A 7,620-nucleotide genomic window follows, 5' to 3' on the forward strand; every position below is an offset into this window, starting at 1 on the left:
AATATAAAAAGGAGTTCAACTTTGTTGTGATAAATGCATATGAAAACCATAATGTGATACCACTGTAACCAAGCTAGTATGACTAAAGATATTTTTTAATGACAATACTAAGTTTTGGCAAGGAGATAAGGCAATGGAAATCTTTATATACTACTGATGGGAGTATCAGCTGATATAACTACATTGAAAATTCTTTGGCATTATCAACTAAAATTGAGCAGACATAAATCCTGTGTCTCAGCAGATCACTCCTATGTATAAACCAACATAATTACATGTTTGTAAGAAAAAAAACACATGTTCAAGAACATTAACAGCAGCAATTTTTATAATATTCCAAAAACAAGAAAATAACCAAATGTCACTGAATAAATAAATTGTTGTATACAAGCATACCTGGGTGGTACTGTGAGTTTGATTCCAGACCACTGCAACAGAGTGAATATCACAATAAAGCAAGTCACATGAATGTTTTGGTTTTCTAGTACGTATAAAAGTTATGTTTACACTATACTATAGTCTATTAAGTGTGCAATAGCATTAGGTCTGAAAAAAACAACGTAAAAATCTTAATTTAGAAATACTTTATTGCTAAAACATGAAAACAATCATCTGAGCCTTCAGCAAGTCATAACCTTTTTGCTGGTGGAGGATTTGAAATATTGTGAGAATTACCAAAATGTGATATAGAGACATGAAGTGAGCAAATGCTTTTGGAAAAATGACACCTGCAGACTTGCTGGACACAGGGCCACAAACCATTTATTTCTAAAAACTGCAATATCTGTGAAGCACAATTAAATGAGGTATGCCTGTATTCATTCAATGGAATAGTACACTGCAATGAAATGAACAAACTAAAGGTACAAGGATAAATTTACAAACATAAAATAAAGCAAGAGAAGCCAGACAAGAATATATTGCATATGATTTCATTTGTGTGGAATTCAGAGAACAATTAAAACTATAGTGTTTAGGATTATAGGCTTAAGGAGGTGTTTACCCTATAAGGCATGATAATGATTACCTTTACAGGATAGTGATTAAAAGGTGGCATCACTACCAAACTTACAGAAATAAAAAGTATCACATGGAAATAGTGTAAACAATTATGTCAATAAATTAGATAATTTAGAGGAAATGGACAAATTCCTAGAAACACAAATTACCAAAACTGACTGAAGAAGAAATAGAAAATTTGAGTAGACCTCTAACAAAGAAAATGAATTAGTAATTTTAAAACTTCCCACAAAGCAAAGCTCAGAGCCAGATAGCTTGACTGATGAATTCTATCAAACATTTAAATGGGAATTAATAGCAATCTTTCACAAACTTTTCCAAAACATAAATGAAGAGGGAACATTTTCAAACCCATTCTATGAGGCCAGTATTACCCTGATACCAAAACCAGACAAAGATATCGCAAGAAGAAAAAAAAAATAATCCCATATACTTCTGCCCTGACCCATATCAGAGGTACAGCCAACAAGCCACACAACCAGAATCTAGAGCATAAAGTGCCCAGGTCAGAGCATACCTACCTGCTCTGCTCCACCCCCACAGGCCTCCCCTCCTCCTTCTAACCTTTGGGGGTTGAAACCCCCAGCACCCTGTGCACTCTCTACAGCCATGAAGGTCCTTGGGAACCTGTACAAGAAAGACATACTGAAAAATAACATGCAGAAATAGGGAAGGCAGAGAGCACCTAATGCCACCTATCAAGCTCACCATGTCAGCAGGAACAAGAGGTCAGATGGTAAAGACCAGAGGTGGCTTTTTTGGTTGCACAGTTTGGCTAACAGGCTTATCTGGAGCAGGAAAAACCATGGTGAGCATGGCTTTGGAGGAATACTTGGTTTGCCAGGTTATCCGTGCTATACTTTGGCTGGTGACAACATTCACCAAGGTCTCAGTAAAAACCTTGGCTTTAGTATTGAAGAGAGATGAGAATGTTCGATGAGTTGCAGAAGTTGCTAAGCTGTTTACAGGAGCTGGCTTAGTGTGCATTACAAGTTTTATATCGCCTTATACTCAAGATCACAATAATACAAGACAAATTCACAAGGGTACAAGTTGCCTTTTTTTGAAGTATTTGTTAAATGCACCTCTGCATGTTTGTGAACAGAGGTTATCAAAGGACTCTAATAAAAAGCATGGGCTAGAGAAATTAAATGTTTCACTGGGTTTGGTTCTGAATATAAAAAACCAAAAGCCCCTGAACTGACGCTGAAAACAGACTCCTGTGACATAAATGGCTGTGTGCAGTAGGAGTTATGGAACGTCTTTGGGAATGGTATATTGTACCTGTGGCATCTTGTGTGTGCCAGAAAATAAACTTCATTTGGCAAAAACAGATGGAGAAACATTATCAGCATTAAAAATTAATAAAGTGGTTGTGCAGGGTGTGCAGGTTTTGGCAAAAGATTGGCGCATCTCACTGAATGGCTTTATGAGAAATGGGGAGTACTTGCTGTGCCTTCATTTTGATTATCTTCTGGCTGGGGACATCATTAATGTGTCAGTGCCTATATTTCTGACAGCTACTCAAGAAGATAAATGCTGGACATCTGGACAGCTTTTGCTCTGATGTAGGAGGGTCACTGTGTAGCTCTTCTTCTTCATAATCCAGAGCTTTTTTTTAACACAGGAAGGAGGAACACTGTGCTAGACAGCGAGGAACAACATTCAGGACCACCCCTACATCAAGATTTGTTTTGGAACAAGGAGATTGGCTGACTGAGGAGATCTTCAAGTCTTTGACCAAATTTATTAGAATGATGATATTGATCAGTATTGTTTCACTCCTACTGAGCTAAAGCAGATGTTTAAAGATATGAAGGCTGATGCTGCCTTTGAGTTTAATTATGAAACTCAGTCCACAATGGACATGTTCCATTAATACAGAATACTCAAAAGCAACTTCTAGATAGGGGCTTACAGGTGCCCTGTCTTTCTCCTTCACCCTCTTGGTGGCTGGACAAAAAACAGTAATGTTCCTTTGAAGTGGCACATGAAGCAACAGGCTGTAGTGCTAGAGGAAGAAGTCCTGAATCCTGAAACAACAGTGGTGGCTATCTTTCCATATCCCATCATGGACCAACTGAGGTCCAGTAGCGTTGAAGAACACTGATGGTCACAGGAATCAATTTTTATACTGTTGGGTGAGACTCTGCTGGCCTGCCTCATCCAGAAAACAGGGAAGGGTCTTTATGAGCCAACTCATAACAGCAAAGAGATAACAATGGCCCTTGGCTTAATCACTTTGGATATAGTTTCCTTTCAAGTTACAGTTTACAAGAAAAAGAAGCATGTAGACTACCATGACTCTGAACACCATGAAGACTTTAAATTTATTTCAGGAACACAAATGTGCAGACTTGCCCAAGAAGGCCAGAAACCTCCTGAAGTGTCAGGACTCCCAAGGCCTGGACCGTGCTGATAATACTACAGATGCTTGGAGAAACCTTAAGTTGTTAACACAGTCACACCTTAGATATGAGACCTTAGATATGAGACCAAAAGCACAAGCAACAAAAGAAAAAATAAATAAATTATGTACATTGAAATTTAAAACTTTATTCTGTCAATGATACCATCAAGAAAGTGAAAAGACAGCACACAAAATGAGAGAAAATATTTGCATATCATATATAAAAGAGATTTGTATCCAGAAAATATGCAGAACTCTTATGATTCAAAAATAAAATGAACAACCCAATTAAGAAATAAGCAAGGAATCTGAATAAATATTTCTCCAAGGAAGACATGTGAATGACCAATAAGCACATCAAAAGATGCTTGACATTATTAGTCATTAGGGAAATGCAAATCAAAACTACAATGAGAGATACCCACTAGGATGGCTATACTGAAAAAGACAGATAATAACACTTGCTGAGGAAGATGTAAAGAAATTGGAGGCCTCATACATTGATGGTAGTAATGTCTAGCCACTTTGGAAAACAGTTTTGCAGTTTCTCAAAATGTTAAATATAGAGTTATCAATATGACCCAGTAATTCCACTTCTAGGAGTAAACCTAAGGGGAATAAAAACGTATACCCACACAAAAACTTATACATGAATGCTTATAACAGCATTATTCATAATGGCCAAAAGAAAGAAAAAATCCAAATGTCTATTAACCAATGAATGGATAAACACAATGTGGCACATCCATAAAATTCAATATTCTTTGGCCATAAAAAGGAATGAAGTACTGGTACATGCTACAACATGGATGAACCTTGAAAACATTGCTAAGTGAAAGAAGCCAATTACAAAAGACCACATGTTACAAAACATAGTTTCATTTGCATGGAATATTTGGATTAGACAAATCTATAGAGACAGAAAGTAGATAAATGTTTACCTAAGACTGGGGGTAAGGGAGTAAGGAAATCATAGGAACAAATCGGGAGTGACTGCTAGTGAGTACGGGGTTTCTTTTAGGGGGGATTAAAATGTTCTAAGAATTACATTTTGGTGATTGATACAACCCTGTTAATATACTAAGGATACCAAATTTTACATGTTAAATGGGTTAATTTGATGGTATTTGAATCATATCAATAAAGCCATTAAATATTGTGTACAAAATTCAAGGGAACTCAGTGACTAGCTAGGAGTTTGTGGATATCAGGAAAGAATATAATAAAACAAATAAGAATTAAGCGAGGGAAGCAGCATGTGTAAATATTTTGAGAAGCAACAGAATTTGGCATAGTTTAAGAATGACCAGATCAGAATCCCGTAGGCTATGGAAAGAAGCTTTAGTAGTATTCTAAATAATAGAAATCTATTAAAAGCCTTTAAAATTATCACTGGCTACAATGTAGAAAATGGATTGAAGGATAGAAAGAGCAGAAATTAGAATAGAAAGGAATCAATTGCAATAGACAAGTCTCAAGATGATGAGGGTTGGACTGGAGTAAGGCAGTAGTGACATAGAAATGAATTAATTTGACAATTATTCTGGAGGCAGAAAGCATAGGGCTTGGTAATGTACTGAATGTTATTTGCTTGAAGATAAGGAAAAGGTGAGAAACATGACTGAGTTTTTTGGTTAGTGTAACAAGATGGATGGTTGATTCAACAGCAAGAAAGAGAACACTGGAGAAGATGCAGTTTGTAGAGGAGGGTTTGGAGAAAGATGATCGTGGTATACAAGTACATCTATTGCATTTAAGTACTAAAGTTGAAGTAGACATGTCCAGAGACATGAGATGAATTTGTGCTCAAGAGAGAGACAGAGAGAGAGAGACAGACAGAAACTGGAGGTCCTGAAAAAGTTTTGTTTTTCTCTCTGGTAGTTTTGTTCCATTTCCCGAGATCTGTCCAATAATTCCCATTCTCCAATTGCATTTTTTGTTCCTTGAAACCAAAGAATCTTTGAATAAGAATCAAGATATTTGTCTGTTTTCAGTCTCCCAGAGTCAAAATATCTATGTAGTATTTGTAATAGAAATGTTTCAATAACAAGTGACAAAAAATAAAATAAAAATCTCTAAACTCAAAATGACTTAAACAACAAAGAGGATTATTGACTTAAGTAACTGAAAAGTCAGAATATGAGGTTTGATCTCACACCTCAAATGAAATCTCCAAGGATCTTCTTTCTCATATCCTCTCTATTGTGGTTGTCTGATGACTGTATCCCCGTGCCATCCTGGTAGCCCTCTGGGAGTTCCAGCTTCTTCTGATAGTTTCAGCAGAATGTTTGCAGCAATTCTAGATGTCATATCTTCATACTCACGGAAGTGAGAGTCTCTTACACTAGCTGTTGTACATCAGTTCCTTTCACTGGCCTGAACATCCATGTCCTTCCCTAATCCAACCACTGTGACAAGATTACAATGCCGATCTTCCTTAATTTGTGATGGGATTACATCCCATCCATCATAACTTGAAAATGTCAAAGTTGAAATGCATTTAATACATCTAACCTAGGAAACATCATAGCTTAGCTTAGCCTATCTTAAACATGGTCAGACAATGTATGTAAAATTTAATAAACAGAAACTTCAATTAAATAGAGTTGGGAGACCAGAAAGGGGAGCTTTCATGCCTTGAGGCCCTACCCAGGTACAAAAGGAAGAAGGAAGACTTCTCTTATTTCCTGGAAAGGACTCAGCCAATAAAGAGCCAAGGACTCTCTGTTTACTATAGCCCTCCCAACTTCCTTTTCTCCTCTATAGAAGTGTTCTCCCTCCCTTGTCAGAGGAGACATGAGGGAGGGGAGCAAGTGGTGTTTGCAAGTGGTTTGTCATCTTTGCAGACTCCAAATTGCAATTTTCTGCTTATCTGAACCCATCTTTGCTGGAGAGATATATGAAAGTCTATCTATTTCAGGTCAACACTTACATTAGCCTACAGTGGGCAAAATCACCTAACTCAAAGCCTATTTTATAATAAAATAATGAACATCTCATGTAATGTATTGAATACTGTACTGAGAGTGAAAAACAGAATGGTTGTATGAGTACAGAATGGTGGTATGTATATCGGTTTTTTACCCTCAATACTTCCCACAACATGAGGAAGTATTGTACCACATATGACTGGCCTGGGAAAAGATCAAAATTCACAATCTGAAGTATAGTTTCTACCGAGTGTGTATAACTTTTGCACCATCGTAAAGCCAAAAAATCTTAAGTCAAACCAAAGTCGAGGACCATCTGTACTCTGAATTTAGCCAACAAAGAGTCACCCCTGAAGCAGGACGTGCATTCAATTTCACCCAAACTGCATGGCTAGAAAAAAGGAGGGAGCACATTTCCTCCCCAAATATAAAGATTCTCTTGGTTAAAAACAAAAACAAAAATGGGGAGAAAGGGAGAATAGATTCAAGGAAGGTAACAAAAAATATCCTTCAAAATGGTTCCAGGCACTATTCAATACTATGGTATCAAAATCATTCTATGTAGATCAGAAATCTTAAAAATTACTTTAGATTACTTTTCACCTGTAAATCAACAACAGCAAAAATTAACAATAGAATAAAGCCTTCCAAGGGAAAAAAAAGTGGTGTTTTATTTCCCTATACTTCATGATGGAGCAAAGTCATGAAGCTGTGGTAGGGAAGGTTGCGAGGGAAAGTCAGTGCACTGAATATATTGTCTATTCCCACCTTTCATTCACATTCTTTGCAGACATTAGTAAGGGTCACCAGAAGCACCCATGCTAATCAAAGAACAAAAACTATGGTGTTGTATGCTACAGCCTCTATTCCTGGATGGATAAATAACACTTAAAGTTGCTTGTCTTTCTTTATGTAGCCGATATCCTGCAGGTATTTTAAGGAAATAGTGTTCCTAAGACAGCCACATAAAAACATTAGTGGAAATATGATGATCCATCATATTAGTCTATGAAAAGATATATAATTTTTGCATTTTTAAATTACCAAAATATTCTTAGTAGAATAAAACTATCCCCAAATAAATACATTAATGAAATTGTTTTGTTGCTTAAAATAAAACGAAAAAGGAATACAATTATGACTTCCACTCTCATCTTGGTTTTGTCACTTCAAATGTACAAAGTATTTATAGCTGCCTCTTGTATGCAAATGAGCAGAAAATCCTGTGTTTGTAAAACTACAGACTATATAAAAATAGAT

At 36.4% G+C, this 7,620-nt stretch overlaps 1 pseudogene across 1 annotated transcript; it reads left to right on the forward strand.

Moving 5' to 3' along the window:
• Positions 1-1,629: 1,629 nt before the first annotated feature.
• On the forward strand, positions 1,630-3,469 carry LOC309799172 (bifunctional 3'-phosphoadenosine 5'-phosphosulfate synthase 1-like; annotated as a pseudogene). Its single transcript has one exon. The product of its transcript is annotated as a bifunctional 3'-phosphoadenosine 5'-phosphosulfate synthase 1-like (transcript).
• The last annotated feature ends 4,151 nt before the right edge of the window (positions 3,470-7,620 follow it).

This window comes from Mesoplodon mirus (assembly GCF_964341445.2).
Source record: "Mesoplodon mirus genome assembly, chromosome: 3".
Lineage (NCBI taxonomy): Eukaryota > Metazoa > Chordata > Mammalia > Artiodactyla > Ziphiidae > Mesoplodon > Mesoplodon mirus.